Below are 20,031 nucleotides of genomic sequence, written 5' to 3' on the forward strand. Positions count from 1 at the left end.
TTGAATATAATGACAATATTTGGAAGAAACTTGAGCCAAAATAAAAATAAATAAAAGGAACACGTTGGAAATCTAAAAGAGCAAAAAAAATCTCGCTGGCCAAACAATAGGAATATTTTGGGAGCAGATTTTTATCAAATGTTGGAGCATTTCTTTGGTGCAGTGTAGTGTAGGGGCGAGGTAGTGTGGGGGCGAGGTAGTGTGGGGGCGAGGTAGTTTGAGGGCGAGGTAGTGTGGGGGGCGAGGTAGTGTGAGAGCGAGGTAGTGTGGGGGGCGAGGTAGTGTGGGGGGCGAGGTAGTGTGGGGGCGGGGTAGTTTGAGGGCGAGGTAGTGTGGGGGAGAGGTAGTGTGGGGGCGGGGTAGTGTGGGGGCGGGGTAGTGTGGGGGCGGGGTAGTGCGGGGGCGGGGTAGTGTGGGGGAGAGGTAGTGTGGGGGCGAGGTAGTGTGGGGGCGAGGTAGTTTGGGGGCGAGGTAGTGTGGGGGCGAGGTAGTGTGGGGGCGAGGTAGTGTGGGGGCGAGGTAGTGTGGGGGCGAGGTAGTGTGGGGGCGGGGTAGTGTGGGGGCGAGGTAGTTTGGGGCGAGGTAGTTTGGGGGCGGGGTAGTGTGAGAGCGAGGTAGTGTGGGGGCGAGGTAGTTTGGGGGCGAGGTAGTTTGGGGGCGAGGTAGTGTGGGGGGCGAGGTAGTGTGAGAGCGAGGTAGTGTGGGGGCGAGGTAGTATGGGGGCGAGGTAGTGTGGGGGCGGGGTAGTTTGAGGGCGAGGTAGTGTGGGGGAGAGGTAGTGTGAGGGCGGGGTAGTGTGGGGCGGGGTAGTGTGGGGGCGGGGTAGTGCGGGGGCGGGGTAGTGTGGGGGAGAGGTAGTGTGGGGGCGAGGTAGTTTGGGGGCGAGGTAGTTTGGGGGCGAGGTAGTGTGGGGGCGAGGTAGTGTGGGGGCGGGGTAGTTTGGGGGCGGGGTAGTGTGGGGGCGAGGTAGTGTGGGGGCGAGGTAGTGTGGGGGCGAGGTAGTTTGGGGGCGAGGTAGTTTGGGGCGGGGTAGTGTGAGAGCGAGGTAGTGTGGGGGCGAGGTAGTGTGAGGGCGAGGTAGTGTGGGGGCGAGGTAGTGTGAGGGCGAGGTAGTGTGGGGGCGAGGTAGTGTGGGGGCGAGGTAGTGTGGGGGCGAGGTAGTGTGGGGGAGAGGTAGTGTGGGGGCGAGGTAGTTTGGGGGCAAGGTAGTTTGAGGGCGAGGTAATGTGGGGGCGAGGTAGTTCGGGGGCGAGGTAGTGTGGGGGCGGGGTAGTGTGGGGGCGGGGTAGTGTGGGGGCGAGGTAGTGTGGGGGCGAGGTAGTTCGGGGGCGAGGTAGTGTGGGGGCGGGGTAGTGTGGGGGCGAGGTAGTTTGGGGGCGGGGTAGTGTGGGGCGGGGTAGTGTGGGGGCGGGGTAGTGTGGGGCCGAGGTAGTTTGAGGGCGAGGTAGTGTGGGGGCGAGGTAGTTTGGGGGCGGGGTAGTGTGGGGGCGAGGTAGTGTGGGGGCGAGGTAGTGTGGGGGCGGGGTAGTTTGGGGGCGAGGTAGTTTGGGGGCGAGGTAGTTTGGGGGCGGGGTAGTGTGGGGGCAAGGTAGTTTGGGGGCGAGTTAGTTTGGGGGCGGGGTAGTTTGGGGGCGAGGTAGTGTGGGGGCGGGGTAGTTTGGGGGCGAGGTAGTGTGGGGCGGGGTAGTGTGGGGGCGGGGTAGTTTGGGGGCGGGGTAGTTTGGGGGCGGGGTAGTTTGGGGGCGGGGTAGTGTGGGGGCGGGTAGTTTGGGGGGCGGGGTAGTGTGGGGGCGAGGTAGTTTGGGGGCGAGGTAGTTTGGGGGCGGGGTAGTGTGGGGGCGAGGTAGTTTGGGGGCGAGGTAGTTTGGGGGCGGGGTAGTTTGGGGGCGGGGTAGTGTGGGGGCGGGGTAGTGTGGGGGCGAGGTAGTTTGGGGGGCGAGGTAGTGTGGGGGCGGGGTAGTGTGGGGGCGGGGTAGTGTGGGGGCGGGGTAGTTTGGGGGCGGGGTAGTTTGGGGGCGGGGTAGTGTGGGGGCGGGGTAGTTTGGGGGCGGGGTAGTTTGGGGGTGGGGTAGTGTGGGGGCGGGGTAGTTTGGGGGCGGGGTAGTGTGGGGGCGAGGTAGTTTGGGGGAGGGGTAGTGTGGGGGCGGGGTAGTGGGGGGGGGGGGCGGGGTAGTGGGGGGGGCGGGGTAGTGTGGGGGCGAGGTAGTTTGGGGGCGGGGTAGTGTGGGGGCGAGGTAGTGTGGGGGCGGGGTAGTTTGGGGGGCGAGGTAGTTTGGGGGCGAGGTAGTGTGGGGGCGAGGTAGTGTGGGGGCGAGGTAGTGTGGGGGCGGGGTAGTGTGGGGGCGAGGTAGTGTGGGGGCGAGGTAATGTGAGGGTGAGGTAGTGTGGGGGCGAGGTAGTTTGGGGGAGAGGTAGTTTGGGGGCGGGGTAGTGTGGGGGCGGGGTAGTGTGGGGTTGAGGTAATGTGGGGGCCGGGTAGTGTGGGGCGGGGTAGTTTGGGGGCGAGGTAGTTTGGGGGCGGCGTAGTTTGTGGGCGAGGTAGTGTGGGGGCGGGGTAGTTTGGGGGCGAGGTAGTGTGGGGGCGGGGTAGTTTGGGGGCGGGGTAGTTTGGGGGCGAGGTAGTTTGGGGGCGGCGTAGTTTGTGGGCGAGGTAGTGTGGGGGCGGGGTAGTTTGGGGGCGAGGTAGTGTGGGGGCGAGGTAGTGTGGGGGCGGGGTAGTTTGGGGGCGAGGTAGTTTGGGGGCGGCGTAGTTTGTGGGCGAGGTAGTGTGGGGGCGGGGTAGTTTGGGGGCGAGGTAGTGTGGGGGCGGGGTAGTTTGGGGGCGGGGTAGTTTGGGGGCGGGGTAGTTTGGGGGCGGGGTAGTTTGGGGGCGGGGTAGTGTGGGGGCGGGGTAGTTTGGGGGCGGGGTAGTGTGGGGGCGAGGTAGTTTGGGGGTGAGGTAGTTTGGGGGCGGGGTAGTGTGGGGGCGAGGTAGTTTGGGGGCGGGGTAGTTTGGGGGCGGGGTAGTTTGGGGGCGGGGTAGTGTGGGGGTGGGGTAGTGTGGGGGCGGGGTAGTGTGGGGGCGAGGTAGTGTGGGGGCGAGGTAGTTTGGGGGCGGGGTACTGTGGGGGCGGGGTAGTGTGGGGGCGAGGTAGTTTGGGGGCGAGGTAGTGTGGGGGCGGGGTAGTGTGGGGGCGGGGTAGTGTGGGGGCGGGGTAGTGTGGGGGCGAGGTAGTTTGGGGGCGGGGTAGTGTGGGGGCGGGGTAGTGTGGGGGCGGGGTAGTGTGGGGGCGAGGTAGTTTGGGGGCGGGGTAGTGTGGGGGCGGGGTAGTTTGGGGGCGGGGTAGTTTGGGGGCGGGGTAGTTTGGGGGTGAGGTAGTGTGGGGGCGGGGTAGTTTGGGGGCGGGGTAGTGTGGGGGCGAGGTAGTTTGGGGGAGGGGTAGTGTGGGGGCGGGGTAGTGGGGGGGCGGGGTAGTGTGGGGGCGGGGTAGTTTGGGGGCGGGGTAGTTTGGGGGCGGGGTAGTGTGGGGGCGAGGTAGTTTGGGGGCGGGTTAGTTTGGGGGCGAGGTAGTTTGGGGGCGAGGTAGTGTGGGGGCGAGGTAGTGTGGGGGCGAGGTAGTGTGGGGGCGGGGTAGTTTGGGGGCGGGGTAGTTTGGGGGCGGGGTAGTTTGGGGGCGGGGTAATTTGGGGGCGAGGTAGTTTGGGGGCGGGGTAGTTGGGGGGCGGGGTAGTGTGGGGGCGGTGTAGTTGGGGGCGGGGTAGTTTGGGGGCGGGGTAGTTTGGGGGCGAGGTAGTTTGGGGGCAGGGTAATTTGGGGGCGGGGTAGTGTGGGGGCGGGGTAGTGTGGGGGCGAGGTAGTTTGGGGGCGAGGTAGTGTGGGGGCGGGGTAGTGTGGGGGCGAGGTAGTGTGGGGGCGGGGTAGTGTGGGGGCGGGGTAGTGTGGGGGCGAGGTAGTGTGAGGGCGAGGTAGTGTGGGGGCGGGGTAGTGTGGGGGCGGGGTAGTTTGGGGGCGAGGTAGTGTGGGGGCGAGGTAGTGTGGGGGCGGGGTAGTGTGGGGGTGGGGTAGTGTGGGGGCGGGGTAGTTTGGGGGTGGGGTAGTGTGGGGGCGGGGTAGTGTGGGGGCGAGGTAGTGTGGGTGCGGGGTAGTGTGGGGGCGAGGTAGTTTGGGGGCGGGGTAGTGTGGGGGCGGGGTAGTGTGGGGGCGAGGTAGTGTGGGGGCGAGGTAGTGTGGGGGCGGGGTAGTGTGGGGGCGGGGTAGTTTGGGGGCGAGGTAGTGTGGGGGCGGGGTAGTGTGGGGGCGAGGTAGTGTGGGGGCGGGGTAGTTTGGGGGCGGGGTAGTGTGGGGGCGGGGTAGTTTGGGGGCGGGGTAGTGTGGGGGTGAGGTAGTTTGGGGGCGAGGTAGTGTGGGGGCGGGGTAGTGTGGGGGCGGGGTAGTGTGGGGGCGAGGTAGTGGGGGGGCGGGGTAGTGTGGGGGCGAGGTAGTTTGGGGGCGAGGTAGTGTGGGGGCGGGGTAGTGGGGGGGGGCGGGGTAGTGTGGGGGGCGGGGTAGTTTGGGGGAGGGGTAGTTTGGGGGCGGGGTAGTGTGGGGGCGAGGTAGTTTGGGGGAGGGGTAGTTTGGGGGCGGGGTAGTTTGGGGGCGAGGTAGTTTGGGGGCGAGGTAGTGTGGGGGCGGGGTAGTGGGGGGGCGGGGTAGTGTGGGGGCGGGGTAGTTTGGGGGGCGGGGTAGTGTGGGGGCGGGGTAGTTTGGGGGCGGGGTAGTTTGGGGGAGGGGTAGTTTGGGGGCGGGGTAGTTTGGGGGCGAGGTAGTGTGGGGGCGGGGTAGTGGGGGGGGCGGGGTAGTGTGGGGGCGGGGTAGTTTGGGGGCGGGGTAGTGTGGGGTCGGGGTAGTTTGGGGGAGGGGTAGTGTGGGGGCGGGGTAGTGTGGGGGCGAGGTAGTTTGGGGGAGGGGTAGTTTGGGGGCGGGGTAGTTTGGGGGCGAGGTAGTGTGGGGGCGGGGTAGTGGGGGGGCGGGGTAGTGTGAGGGCGGGGTAGTTTGGGGGCGGGGTAGTTTGGGGGCGAGGTAGTGTGGGGGCGGGGTAGGGGGGGGGGGCGGGGTAGTGTGGGGGCGGGGTAGTTTGGGGGCGGGGTAGTGTGGGGCGGGGTAGTTTGGGGGCGAGGTAGTTTGGGGGAGGGGTAGTTTGGGGGCGGGGTAGTGTGGGGGCGAGGTAGTTTGGGGGCGGGGTAGTATGGGGCGGGGTAGTTTGGGGGCGGGGTAGTTTGGGGGCGGGGTAGTTTGGGGGCGGGGTAGTTTGGGGGCGGGGTAGTGTGGGGGCGAGGTAGTTTGGGGGCGAGGTAGTTTGGGGGCGTGGTAGTTTGGGGGCGGGGTAGTGTGGGGGCGGGGTAGTGTGGGGGCGGGGTAGTTTGGGGGCGAGGTAGTTTGGGGGCGAGGTAGTGTGGGGGCGGGGTAGTGTGGGGGCGGGGTAGTGTGGGGGCGAGGTAGTTTGGGGGCGAGGTAGTTTGGGGGCGGGGTAGTTTGTGGGCGGGGTAGTTTGGGGGCGAGGTAGTGTGGGGGCGGGGTAGTGTGGGGGCGGGGTAGTGTGGGGGCGAGGTAGTGTGGGGGCGAGGTAGTTTGGGGGCGGGGTAGTGTGGGGGCGGGGTAGTGTGGGGGCGAGGTAGTGTGGGGGCGGGGTAGTTTGGGGGCGAGGTAGTTTGGGGGCGAGGTAGTTTGGGGGGCGGGGTAGTTTGGGGGGCGGGGTAGTGTGGGGGCGGGGTAGTTTGGGGGCGTGGTAGTTTGGGGGCGGGGTAGTGTGGGGGCGGGGTAGTTTGGGGGCGAGGTAGTTTGGGGGCGGGGTAGTTTGGGGGCGGGGTAGTTTGGGGGCGGGGTAGTTTGGGGGAGGGTAGTTTCATTCACATGGGCAATGAGCAGATGAAGTTGTGGAGCTATGGTTCGGTAGCAGGGCAGTTTCACTTTGCTCTAGTAAAGAGCCATCAGAGCTGAATGACCTTCCAATGTCAACGAAATGTTTAAGTTCAGACAGGAAACCGACCTAATGTAGCTTTGCACGTACCAGATAGTTGGATCTTTCACATTTCCGGCATTGACATAAAGCTCTGAACAATTTCCCTCTGCGCAGATTCTATTCTAACACTGAAAATAACAGCATGACCTCAGAGCAGTTTTGTGCCAACATTCACCGTCAGCGAGAACAGCGATGGGCGCAAAACTGCCGAGAATCAAGAAAGAGAATTGTTGTCAGTGAGATCTCGTTTCCCAGTTTTCCCCGTCCATCGCTGGCGAGCCAAGGTGATCCCATCAGCGCAGCCGAGGTAAGTACAGCCCCGATGACCAAGGGAATGGCCACTGCCCCCCCAGCACAGGCTGATATTTCCGTCTGGCCTGGGTCGGCAGTGCCAACCTGTGCCAGGGGACAGTGTCGGGGGCCCTTCTGCCAGCCCCATTGGAGGGGTTTCCCCTCCCTTCCCTTCCCTGTTGGAGAGGGCTGTCAGAGGGAAGAGTTTCCCCCGAGACGCTGGTAGTTGAGGGGAGAGTGAAGGAGGAGCATGCCAGCAGGACTGCAGTGGCGAGGGAGGAGAGGAGAGATGCCAGCGAAGGAGGGGGGGGGGGGTGTCGATGTTGACTTTGCAATGGGGTGGTGGGGGGGAAGATCCCATGGCTTGTGCTGTGGTGGTGAAGGGGAGAGGGGAAGGATACAATGCTTGTGAGGGGGGTCCCCCATGACCTTGGCGGGGGCCTGGGGGCATTTACTTTCTGTGCTAATTGGGGTGCCCTGACCAGGCCAGACTTCGCCCACTCGAGGTTTTTTCAGAGATCCCGGAGAGTTACCCAGCGGCCTTCAGTCCGAGCCTGACACTGGAAACATATTCCACTCAGCAGTCAATACAATCAAAAAATTAAATAGGAGATTTGCACGTTCCATTTCCCAAAGGAATCATCAATGTGATCAGAGAGGGGCTGGGGTACAACTTGCAAACTGCCTCTTTTAGGGCAACTAAACATCCTGGAAGACAGGGACAGGAGGAGGCCAATCTGCCCCTCTGCTGTGCTGCCATTTACTGAGATTATGACTGATCAGAACCTCATCAGATCTCATCGTCCGCCTCGCCTTTGCTTTGTTCAACCGTAACAGATTCAGAAACAGGTGTTTCCTGTTTTCAAACCTGCCTCCCAACCACTGACAGGAGGAGGAGAGGCTTCGAGAGGATATTTCCACCAGCTACTGATTCTCGTTTCTGCTTCCTCGGGCAACTCAATCGCAGTATACACTGACGTACAGGTGCTACCAGCCCATCACTGGTGGAAGTAGGCACCCAATTCCAGGTCCTTTACTGATTGATTGCTGTTGGAATGTAGCAACAGTTAAAGATTTATTTTTTATATATAAAATGTTCCAGTGTAACAGGTGGCTGATCAGAAAGCTTGGGTTTTGGCAGGAAGCTCTCCCAGAGATTGCTGAATAACAGGCGGGTTTGTGTCCCCTTTATACAAATCCACGATTCAATGAATAGCCCGGGGATTTGGGTCAAGCTAAGGCAGCAGCAATCTGATGGGCAGAATTCCCAGCATGCTGCACTGCCGATCAAGTGTGACTCTGGAAAGTTGAGGACCTTTTGTCTCCCTTAGGCTTTCAGGATGAAACATAAAGTCTACAGTGCAGAAGGACGCCATTCGGCCCATCGAGTCTACATTGTCCAAAAGAGCACCCTACCTAGACCTACTCACCTGCCCTCTTCCCATAACCTAACCTGCACATCTTTAGACTTTGGGAGGAAACCAGAGCACCCGGAGGAAACCCACGCAGACACGGGGAGAACATGCAGACTCCGCACAGTCACCTGAGGTCGGAATTGAACCCGGGTCCCTGGCGTTGTGAGGCAGCAGTGCTAACCACCGTGCTGCCCCCTATGGTGTCAGTTGAGAAGTCACTTACAGCGCCCCTCATGGCCGGAAGGTTTAAAGGGATGTGGTGGTTGGTTTGCAGTCGGTACTTCCCAGGTCTCGTTGCTGACAGATTCCCTCCCAGACCGGTAGCTGGAAAGTGAGTGAGAATAGGTGAGTCCTGCACTGGGGGTGAGGCTGTGAGGTTCCTGTGAGGGGGTCCCGTCAGATGCCAGGCTAAATGGGCAGAGCGGAGGACTCTGACAAGAGGTGGTTTCCAGCTGCTTGAGCATTAAAGGCCCTCAAATGGAGGCTGCTTTATCCTGGATGGTGTTGAGCTTCTTGAGCGTTGTTGGAGCTGCACTCATCCAGGCAAGTGGAGAGTATTCCATTGCACTCCTGATTGTGCCTTGTAGATGGTGGACAGGCTTTGGGGGGGGTCAGGAGGTGAGTTACTCGCCGTAGGATTCCCAGCCTTTGACCTACTCTGGTAGCCACAGTATTAATGTGGCTGGGTCCAGTTCAGTTTCTGATCAATGGTAACCCCCAGGATGTTGATTGTGGGGGATTCAGCGATGGTAATGCCATTGAATGTCAAGGGGCGATGGTTAGATCCTCTCTTGTAGGAGATGGTCATTGCCTGGCATCTTGACCACTCCTTTGACCTCTGGCTGCTCATGTTGTTTGGTTTCTATGGTGTTTATATAGTGCCGAGTACATGTTACACTTTCCTTTTCTCAATACACCTTTCTTGAGCTCAAATCCTTCCTGGCTCCTGGGTACATGAGTAAATCGGGGAAAACAAAATATTTTAGAAATCCAGCAGCCCCACCCCAGCCGCAGCCTCCAACCCCCCCTTGGATTAACGGCAGGCAGTTGGTATTGGGATTTTGCCAAATCTGGGACTGTTGATCTGGAGGAGGTTCACAGAGATCCTGAGGGATTGTAGATCTGGAGGAGGTACATAGAGATTCTGAGGGATTGTAGATCTGGAGGAGGTTCCAGGAATAGAGAGCGAGAAAACCATGTGGAGATCTGAAAAGAAGGATAAACATTTTAAAATCAGACGTTGTCAGATCAGGAGCCGACATTGTTCAGCGAGGGTGAATTGGATTTATTGTGAGTTTGGCACAGGCAGCAGCGATTTGGATGGTCAGGTTTGGTGGAAGGTGCTAGGGGTGTGATATAATAGTCAGACTGAGAGGTAACAGATCCATTGAGGGTTTCAGCAGCCAATGTGTTGAGGTCGGGTGAAGATGGCCAATGTTACTGGGGGTGGACGTGGGCAGACTTGGCGATGGAACCGAAAGCTCAATTCAATATCAAATGTGACACCAACATTGTGATTGGTTTAGTTCCGCCTCAGAAAGGTTGCCATGGAAGGGATGAAGTCACTGGCCCAGCTACAGATTCATGGTGAGGGTGAGGAATAGCTTTTTACTCCTCACTATTTAGCTTAAGGCAATTTCTGTTCCCCCAGTACATTATTGTGGATGTAACCCTCCGCAGAGTCAGTTAGTGCTTTGGCCTGATCATTTCATCATTTTCTAGTCAAGCTTCTTCCCTTTTTATTTTATTGTTTCTCAAGTTGTTTCCCAAATTTCCCAAAAGTGGCATAAGTACAAATAGATCTGGATGCTGACAAATTCGGGTGTTGTTCCAAATTGTGCCAGAAAGGTGTTTGTAACAGAATCATACAAACAGTGAAATGGCAAATTCAAGAACAATCAGTTTGTATATCATCCTGAAGTATTTTTAAACACTACCGATTCTATTTAAAGATGAAGCATCGGTTGTTTAATTAAACTTCATCTAGATTTAAAATCTAAATCAGGCAGGTCATTATTAGAATTACCATTTTAGCATATCATTGGGGCAGCACGGTAGCATTGTGGATAGCACAATCGCTTCACAGCTCCAGGGTCTCAGGTTTGATTCCGGCTTGGGTCACTGTCTGTGCGGAGTCTGCACATCCTCCCCGTGTGTGCGTGGGTTTCCTCCCACAGTCCAAAGATGTGCAGGTTAGGTGGATTGGCCATGATAAATTGCCCTTAGTGTCCAAAATATTGCCCTTAGTGTTGGGAGGGGTTACTGGGTTATGGGGATAGGGTGGAGGTGTTAACCTTGGGTAGGGTGCTCTTTCCAGGAGCCGGTGCAGACTCGATGGGCCGAATGGCCTCCTTCTGCACTGTAAATTCTATGATTCTATGAAATGTATCAGTAACCTCAAGCTGAATTAGGAAACAATTGTGATCATATTTTAGAATTCATGCATATTTATCCATCCCAAGCCTCTGTTCCCAGGATAAACAACACTGCGATGTTAACAGAGTTAAATATTATGAGTGTATAATTACTCCAATTCAGCTGGGTGGGAACTTCAAATTGAATAGTTGTTGATTGAAAAGCAGAAGTTTACTTACAAAACAACTTTCAAAACTAATTGTCATGTAGCTTGGCTTTTGAAATAAGTTGCTTCGGAATACAGATTGTCAGATGAGATAGTATGCTGATTTCAATATAATTACAGTGCTTGTATCTGAATCTGTTACTCCACTTGTCAACTGAAGGCTAATTTTATTATCTTAATGGGAAAAAACTGGGAAATCAGAGCACTGGTCCAAACTGGCATTCCATTTTAAGGTTTAAAGACCAGTTTGGGGTATTCTGTAGTATAAAGATCTGGCACTAGAAAGGGTTAACGTGGTACAGTACCACCTGCACAGTGATGTAAGGGAATATATGACCCGCACCTAGTGGGTGTTGGACAGAGCCGTGTGTAGAAGCAAGCGCGGAGTCAGCTCCTAGCTTGGAGCATCACTGTATCTACATATTTTTGTTTTTATAAATTTAGATTATCCAATTATTTTTTCCAATTAAGGGGGCAATTTAGCGTGGCCAATCTACCTACTCTGCACATTTTTGGGTCGTGGGGGCGAAACCCACGCAGACACGGGGAGAATGTGCAAACTCCACACGGACAGTGACCCAGAGCCGGGATCGAACCTGGGACCTCAGCGCCGTGAGGCTGCTGTGCTAACCACTAGGCCACCGTGCTGCCCTTCACTGTATCTACATATATAGTTTCTAATAGCTAAGAAATACTTTCTGTTCATATACCTAAAAATAGGAATATCTTAATGAGACCAACAGAACAATGGCCAGCACCTTACAACAATTTCTGGCTTTGTAAAGAACATCAATGCACTGTTGTCTCGGATGTGATGTCTCTCGATCAGTGAAACAGCGAATCCATTGGAAAGTATTTTCCCCACCTAGAACATACCAAACGTCACTTCAGAATTTGTCATTGTGACATTACTTCCTCCCACTTTCTTGTACAGTCCAATATTACATTTTGGTTGGTAGTTACTGACAACAGGCACTGTGTAAAAGTTCGAAGGGAAGCTCTGTAGGAACATTCCGGCTCCAGCATGTCCAGTTCAAAAATCTACATCCAGTCAGCATCATCGGATCCTGATTAGCATTTGGAATGAATCTGACTCCATATGGCTGTTCCGTCATCCTATCGGTTGACCCAGGAGAATCACTGCCTCTCTTAACTTTCTGCCTGAGCTAACCGGAGAAATGTGACAAGTGTATTCCACTTGATGCAGCTCAACCATCATTTTCTTTACAATATTTCAGAGTTCAAAAGGTCACAGCAAACCAGTTTGAACTTGGGACATTTTGAAGTTCGATCTTACTGAGCTTTGGAAAGGAAAAAGTAACTTCTCTGTAAAACACCAAGAGGAAAATTCTGCTCTCTTTTGTGAAGAAGCTGAACTTGTATTGATGATGGCAGCAATTGGAATCGCCGATCGGGCAGAGAATCGATTCAGACGCCCGAATCAGGGCCGGCACTGGTTTGAGATTCTCCACCCCCTCCAAACTGGCGCGCAGTCACAAGGCCGTTAGCACCTCATTGGCTGGCCCATCCACGATGCTCCGCCCCCGATGGGCCGAGTTCCCGATGGCTCAGGACACGTGGGTCGCAGCGGTCAGGAACCTGGCGTGCTGGTTGCTGACTGTGTCCAGCGCCGTCACACTCGGCCGGGATCCGTGTTGCTGCCGGAGGGGGCGTCTGCCAGGGCTGGGGGGACTGGTGGCAGGATAGCCAGGGGGTGGCCAGGGAATGGACTGTAAGGTCATGGTTTGCGGGTTAGGTTACACGCGTGGCCAGCACCATGTTGTACAGTGTGACCGATGCAGGCACGACCTCCCGGAGCCTGCCTATTCTCTGGCCATTTTCCGCGCAATCTGCAGGTGGTTCACATGGTGTTGGTGCTAGCCTCTCACCGGTACTGCAATCAGTGAGGGGTTCGCAACGATTTTCCTGACGTGAAACTCCCGCAGATTCTCGGGTCCGACACAGTTCATATCATCACCCAATTCCCCTCCCCCTCCCCAACCCCCAAATCAATTGGTGGGTGTCCAGACCATAGCCAGCAACTGTTTCATAAATGATACATTGGTCTAATTCGGGGCATACATATTCACTCGGGCCAGCTGCTTCCCATCAGTGAGACCTTGAAGTCCTCCTGCATCAGTCGTTGAAGGTCAGCGTGCAGGTACAGCCGGCAGTAAAGATGGCAAATGGTATGTTGGCCTTCATAGCGAGAGGGTTTGAGCACAGGAATAGGAATGTTTTACTGCAATTGCATAGGGTGTTGGTGAGGCCACACCTGGAGTATTGTGTGCAGTTTTGGTCTCCTTATCTGAGGAAGGATGTTCTTGCTATGGAGCGAGTGCAGCGAAGGTTTACCAGGCTGATTCCTGGGATGGCGGGACTGTCATATGAGGACAGATTGAGTCGATTAGGATTATATTCATTGGAGTTTAGAAGAGTGAGAGGGGATCTGATAGGAAAAGGATATGGGAGACGGTAGGATCAGAGTATTGAACCTGATGATCAGCCATGAGAAAATGAATGGTGGAGCAGGCTCGAAGGGCCAAATGGCCTCCTCCTGCCTCTATTTTCTATGTTTATATGTGTGTGAAAGTCCTTAACTACATCACGTATCATCGACCCTGATCAGTTCTAACCTTCTCTGCCCAGAACTGAACCTCTAATTAATTAGGATCGCCACCCGTCCCATCCCCCCGGGGGTTACTATCAAAGCCAGTCCGATCCCGCTCCCGCATGTCAGTCTCTTGTGACTTCACCACGCCAACTCCAAGACTCTTTAAATGGGCAAACGCCCTGGCCCTCATTGCTGGTATCCCCCAGGCCTTGCACATTCCAGATGACTAACCTTGTCGGTGGCCTCCCACCTTCCCCCCTCCCTCACTGTTAACTCACCCATTACCACAGCGATGGGTCATACTTTCAGCACCAGTTCCTTGCCCACCCCCTGAAGCTGGCTGACTGCCTACTGCCTCAACTCTCAACTAAAACCCTCCCTCTGCCAAACAAATCCTCTAGACTCAATGAGCATCACCAAACTGGGCCCAACAAGTGGAAACCCACCCCCCACACCACTCCCATTCAATAGACTACCTCTAAGTGCTAGCACGGTGCCCACGCCAGATCCTGCCCAAAAACAACCAGAACAAAGGCCTACATCCATGCCAGAGGCCCATACTCCTTCGCCCCAATCCCAGAATCCCCACCATGCTTCTCTTTCCTTCCAGTTACCATATCAATCCCCCTGCTCTACCATCCACCACAACCCCAGTTTCAAGGAAACCCTCCACCATCCTCCAAGAAAAAAAGATAAACATAACACAATATATTGCAATATTAATAGTCGCCCCAATCCAACTTAAACATACAGAAAAGAAAACCCACCAGCCCTCAAACCAATCTCAGTCCTTTGTCTTTGATTAAAGTCTCAGTCTGCTCTGGCGTGTCGAAATAATGATCCCTCGAATCCAACGTGAATCTCAGCCTCGCTGGATACACCACCCCGAACCGCACACCCTTATTGTACAGCACTGCCTTCACCTTATTAAAGGCCGCCCACTGCTTCACCAGGTCGGTACCAATGTCTTGGTTCATCATCTTCAGGCCCTTATTCCACACCAACATCAGCAGCATCTCAGCTTCCAACAAGGCAAGCTGATCCTCGTGCTTTGACAAAGCCTCCTCCCCGCCCTCCAACATCTCCCCTTGCTCCTTCACAGCTTTGGTGGTCTTGCCCAGCTGCCCCCAGATTGGGCCCAATGCCTCCTTGATGGTGGTTTTAAACCACTCCTTAATCTCTTTCCCTTGTCACTCAAAGAGGCCATCCACATGCTTGCCAAACTTCCCCAACTCTTGTGCCATCGCCCCAGCCAATGTTTCTAACATGATGGACGTGGCTGCCTCCACCATCTTTCTCCCCCAGATTCCTTTTCAGGCTCCCAGATGTGAGTTTCTTTCCCATGACCGTTTTCGATAAGGCTTTTGACATTCCTCAATAACGTTTCCATTCTCCAAACCAATCTATTGGGCTAGAACCCAAAATCTCCTGAAGAAACCGGACAAATAGGATCAAAATACCAGGACTCTGGCAAGATGCACCTTTGTGAGACCCACTCTCAAATGCTGTCACCAGACGTCCAGCTGTTGTATTTATGATGCTGTTGGATTTTCAGTAAAGGAAGGTAAACAGCTCCTGAACCCCAGGCAGGGAGGATATTGAGATTCCTATTGTCAATGACCAATGGAGTGTTGTCGGAAGAACTTCAATATATTATATTTTTATGTGCCTGAAATATGCACATTTCTGGCCAATTGAATAGTTTCATTACTGACACTCCCCACATAACTGAAAGCTTCCAGCTAAAATCATTGTACATCAAAATTTCCTCTACTAAAAGTGTGAAATTCTAGACAAAGAAACAAATAAATCACATATTTTGACAAGTCTGTAACAAGCTCTGAAATGACAGCATTTGTAATTACAGTTTGGCAGAAATGTTGGTTGGGTTTCTTGATATACAGAAGCTGAAGATGCTGCCATTTTAGATTCATCAGCGTCAGCAGTGAATTCTTCAATTAACATCAAAAGAGCAGCTGTACCATTGAAATGTTTTAATAAGCTGTCAGCTCTCATGTAAATACTTCATACGGAGCAGTTGCAGTAATTTAAAATTGCTGACTGCCTGATCCAGAGAGGATTGTCATGCACTGTTTGCTGACGGCTGTATTTCTGAAATTCATTCTGAAATTTTGAATCACTCTTGATTTGAGCTGACTGGTACATTCTCACATTACCCACTGTGATTTATTCCTGTACTACCTTCTATTGTATGTATATTTGCTGATGGTTTCACACAAGGCCAATTCCGACGTACGTAACTGCTGTTAGACATCAGTTCTGATGTGACGTTTGTTACTTTGCCCTGGTTACAATTTTAAGTGTGTATTTCATATTTTTCCTAGATTAAATTCCCATTCAGTCAATGTCCAGGATGAATTAATCTTATCGCATTATCTCCTATTTAGCATTTACCGAGGAATTCAGAAATATACCTACAGTTGCTGTATTAACTGTAAACTTCTAAATATTGCAACTATTTACAAGTATTAGCACATTTCTGACAAATCACCAATTAATTTGAGCTGAACATACTAACAATAAACCAATCAGTGATTAAAAAAAAAAAATTTAGAGTACCCAATTCATTTTTTTCAATTAAGGGCAATTTAGCGTGGCCGATCCACCTACCCTGCACATCTTTGGGTTGTGGGGGTGAAACCCACGTAGGCACGGGGAAAATGTGCAAACTCCATACGGACAGTGACCCAGAGCCGGAATCGAACCTGGGACCTCGGCGCTGTGAGGCTGCAGTGCTAACCACTGCACCAATGTGCTGCCCAAAACCAATCAGTAATAAGTCTTATAGCTTTTCTGAGCAACGTCAGGTTCCACATATTGATGCCACTCAACTTTTTTAAATAATTAATTCACGGGATGTGGGCTTTGCTGGCTGGCCAGCATTTATTGCGCAGCCCAAATTGCCAGTGAGAAGGTGGTGGTGAGCTGCCTTCTTGAACCGCTGCAGTTCATGCGGTGTAGGTACATCCACTGTGCTGTTAGGGAGGGAGGTTCAGGATTTTGAGTCAGTGACAGTGAAGGAACAGCGATATATTTCCCAGTCGGGGTGGTGATTGGCTTGGAGAATGTTATAACCCCACAGGGGAAAGAAAGCCGGCCCAAAGGAGGACTGGTGTAGTTACTTCACCCACCAAGGACTGGAATGGAAGCGAGTTACTGCCATGAGCAGAATATTGGATATAGGTCAACAAATTTCTGTTTTACTACCGCTGGCTTCCTCAAGTTACTGAAGAGAGGAACTTCCAGGTGGTGGGGTTCCCAGGTATCTGCTGCTCTTGTCCTTCTAGATGGTGTACATTGTGGGTTTGGAAGGTGCTGCTGAAGGAACCTTGGTGAGTTGCTGCAGTGCATCTTGTAGATGGTACACACGGCTGACACTGTGCTTCGGTGGTGGAGGGTTTGAATGTTTGTGGAAGGGGAGCAATCAAGTGGCTGCTTTGTCCTGGATGGTGTCGAGCTTCTTGAGTGTTGTTGGAGCTGCGCTCATCCAGGCAAGTGGAGAGTATTCCATCACACTCCTGATTGTGTCTTGTAGATGGCCCCTCACCTGAATCTATCTAGAACGTTCCACTGACTATTAGACTGTTTATCAGGTAGTTCCGAATAAAATCCTTTCCTCCAACTAAACATTGAGAAGACCAAAGTCATTGACCCCAATTCTCAAAAAAAATTTCAAAGTGTAGTCTCCAGTGCGAAAGACGATGGGAACCTGGTGGGGTTGGTACCATCCAGATCGCAATCCACCTACATGTAGAAATGTTTTGGGGGGAGAGGGTATTTTGAACCAGTATTAAGGGGGAAGGGGCCTAAACATACCAGGATGCCTGGGCTTCACAGAGATTGGGGCGCCCCCCCCCACACACACATCACAGAACACCCCCAACCCTTCATCACAGAGGGCAAACCTCTCCCCATTGCTAAATGTTTGGGCCACCCCCTCACCATCATGCAGGCATCAGGGCGACACAGCTCCCCCCCCCCCCTCACCCTCATCGCCATCACCCCCACCCCCCCCCAACCCGGGAGAATTCAGCTTAAAGCTAACTCTAAAAGTTTAATATGTTAATCTGAGCCCCCCCCCCCCCCCCCCGGCGGCCCCTCCCTCGCTGGGAGTGAATGGGCGAATCGGAAACTGTTTGACACTCAGCGCTAATCTTGTTTCGGGTCTCTCCCAGAATTCTCCTGACACAGCGGGATTTGCAGCGGGATTTACAGCGGGATTTACAGCGGGATTTACAGCGGGATTTGCAGCGGGATTTACAGCGGGATTTACAGCGGGATTTACAGCGGGATTTACAGCGGGATTCGCAGCGGGATTTGCAGCGGGATTTACAGCGGGATTTACAGCGGGATTCGCAGCGGGATTCGCAGCGGGATTTGCAGCGGGATTTGCAGCGGGATTTGCAGCGGGATTTACAGCGGGATTCACAGCGGGATTTACAGCGGGATTTGCAGCGGGATTTACAGCGGGATTCGCAGCGGGATTCGCAGCGGGATTTGCAGCGGGATTTGCAGCGGGATTTGCAGCGGGATTTGCAGCGGGATTTACAGCGGGATTCACAGCGGGATTTACAGCGGGATTTGCAGCGGGATTTACAGCGGGATTCGCAGCGGGATTCGCAGCGGGATTCGCAGCGGGATTTGCAGCGGGATTTGCAGCGGGATTTACAGCGGGATTCACAGCGGGATTTACAGCGGGATTTGCAGCGGGATTTACAGCGGGATTTACAGCGGGATTTGCAGCGGGATTTACAGCGGGATTTACAGCGGGATTTGCAGCGGGATTTACAGCGGGATTTACAGCGGGATTTACAGCGGGATTTGCAGCGGGATTTACAGCGGGATTTACAGCGGGATTTACAGCGGGATTTGCAGCGGGATTTACAGCGGGATTCACAGCGGGATTCGCAGCGGGATTTGCAGCGGGATTTACAGCGGGATTTACAGCGGGATTTACAGCGGGATTTACAGCGGGATTTACAGCGGGATTTGCAGCGGGATTTACAGCGGGATTTACAGCGGGATTCACAGCGGGATTTACAGCGGGATTCACAGCGGGATTTACAGCGGGATTTACAGCGGGATTTACAGCGGGATTTACAGCGGGATTTACAGCGGGATCAATGCAGCCGCAGAATCGGCCTCTTGTTTTCTGCCCCCACCACAGACTGTTCTCGTTCCTGACTCCATCCTTCTCCATGGCAACAGTTTGAGACGGAAATGAGTTGTGACCACATCCTGCCATCGCCTAACCTGCCGATTTCTAACCCTGCCCCTGCCCCCTGCCCCTGCCCCCCTGCCCCTGCCCCTGCCCCCCTGCCCCCCTGCCCCTGCCCCTGCCCCTGCCCCTGCCTGAGCTCAACTATTGCTGAAATCCTCAATCACTCATCCTCACTTTGTCACTGATAGTCTTGGTCTTGACTATTCCAATGTGTCCTGGCTCAGCGTCCTATCTTCCACCGTACAGAAAGTGGAATTCATCCCAAACCCTGCTGTCTGTGTCATCAGTTACTCCAGGTCCATTTCCCGTCTCTCTTGTGCTCGCTTCTGGTCTGACATCTCAGCAAATTTTTAATTCTCATTCTTGTTTTCCAATATCTCCATGGCCTCACTCCTGCCTCTCTGGAACCTCCTCCAACCCTGTAACCCTCCAAAATCTCTGCTTTCCTCCAATGTTGGCCTCTCACACATCCTCTACTTTAATTGATCCATCAGTAGCTGTGCCTTCAGCTGCCTGGAGTCTTGTGTTTGGAATTCCCTCCCTAACCCCCCCCCCCCCCCCCCCCTCTCTCTTCTCCTCTTTAAGATATTATCAAACACGCACCGTTTAGACAACGCTTTGGCCATCATTTTGAAAATTTCCATATGTGACTCAATATCAAACATTCATTTTTATAGCATTTCTGTGTCGCCTTTTGGCAGCTTTTACTATGATTGAAGGTGCTATATAAATCCAAGTTGTTGTTGTCCAGCGCATTTAATATACAGTAAACTACTGTTCACCTGACAGCGCGTTATACAAGAATTCTGGGTGGGTGTAACCACTAGCCACGTTATAACCATACTGGAGATTTTTTAAAATAATTAATTCTCATAGAATAGCGATAAAGATTGTATTTTGGTAACACCAAGTGCGATTAAAGGGATAAATGGAAAGTACCATACCCAACTGTTTTAATAGCCTAAAAGATAAACTACATTCCATTTAGAAGATAGAAAGAAAATAGAATCCAGAAGTTAAAATGGAGGATCCAACAAAATGCAATTTTACATTTCTTTTCTAAACCTTCAAACCGCCCATTCCCTCCCTATCAGGAAGAGAAAAGTTCCCAAAGTTCCTCCGATCCATAAGCGTGGGGGGGTTATAGATTTTTCTGATATTATTACAGAATAAGACCATTTTTGATCATTAAGCTGAGTGTATCAACATCCAATTTCAATAGCCTCTTATTGACAGTAAGTTATTAAATTTAACACATAGGAAGGTGACTAATTGGTCCTTGCCGAAGGTGACTCATTAACTGGGGCTATCTATTCTATCTTTCCTGACATTTCAGCATGTCCATTATACTGTCCCTTTCCATGTTTAAATAGGAATAATATAAATGGCTTTTTGAGCCCCAAATTGTCTTTGTCTGTGAATGTTTTGCTGAATTATCTTATTGTAGTTCCCGAGAAAAGGCAAAATCATCAATACAAAACCATCCAGCTATTGTGCTGTTTAATTCTCGTTGGCAAGTCTTTCACTGAATATTCGCCACACGATATAAAGTATTATATATATATTAATATTTTAGTGGTCACAGGGACGAGCGGTTAAAGAGAAACCAGTTTTATTGTTTAGTAATAACGTGTACAAAACTCTTCAGATCCCAGCCAGTTCCGAGGGGTCGGTTCTAACTGTGGCTTTTGTATCAAAGTCTATTTCCCTGTCTATGGGTTCACCGACCCCCCCAACCAGGAGCTCCTAATCCCCCCAGGCTCACGGGGAGAGGCCTGGGTCTCATGCGGGTTATGGCATTGCCATTAGCAAATACTTAAAAAGACACAGCCAACTATCCTGAATTTACCAGCCAAGTGCTCCTAATTCTCTGACTGATTCTGCATTTTCTTTAAACAAAGATGTTCCTG

This window comes from Scyliorhinus canicula, chromosome 15, assembly GCF_902713615.1.
Source record: "Scyliorhinus canicula chromosome 15, sScyCan1.1, whole genome shotgun sequence".
Taxonomy (NCBI): domain Eukaryota; kingdom Metazoa; phylum Chordata; class Chondrichthyes; order Carcharhiniformes; family Scyliorhinidae; genus Scyliorhinus; species Scyliorhinus canicula.